This window comes from Eulemur rufifrons, chromosome 30 (genome assembly GCF_041146395.1).
Source record: "Eulemur rufifrons isolate Redbay chromosome 30, OSU_ERuf_1, whole genome shotgun sequence".
NCBI classification, from domain to species: Eukaryota; Metazoa; Chordata; class Mammalia; order Primates; family Lemuridae; genus Eulemur; species Eulemur rufifrons.
In genome coordinates, this window is record NC_091012.1 from 17,739,193 (window position 1) to 17,739,395 (window position 203).

Here is a 203-nt window from a genome sequence, read left to right on the forward strand (position 1 = left end):
CAGCTCCACCGACCCAGCCCTTAGATATACCACAGAGTCTCACACACCCTGTGCTACACACGTATATCACACACTTCGCACACCACGTTACACACGCATACCACACACTCCATACACCACGTACTATGCATGCATAACACACTTCACATACCACATGCTACATATGCATACCACACACTCCACACACCACGTGCTATACACGC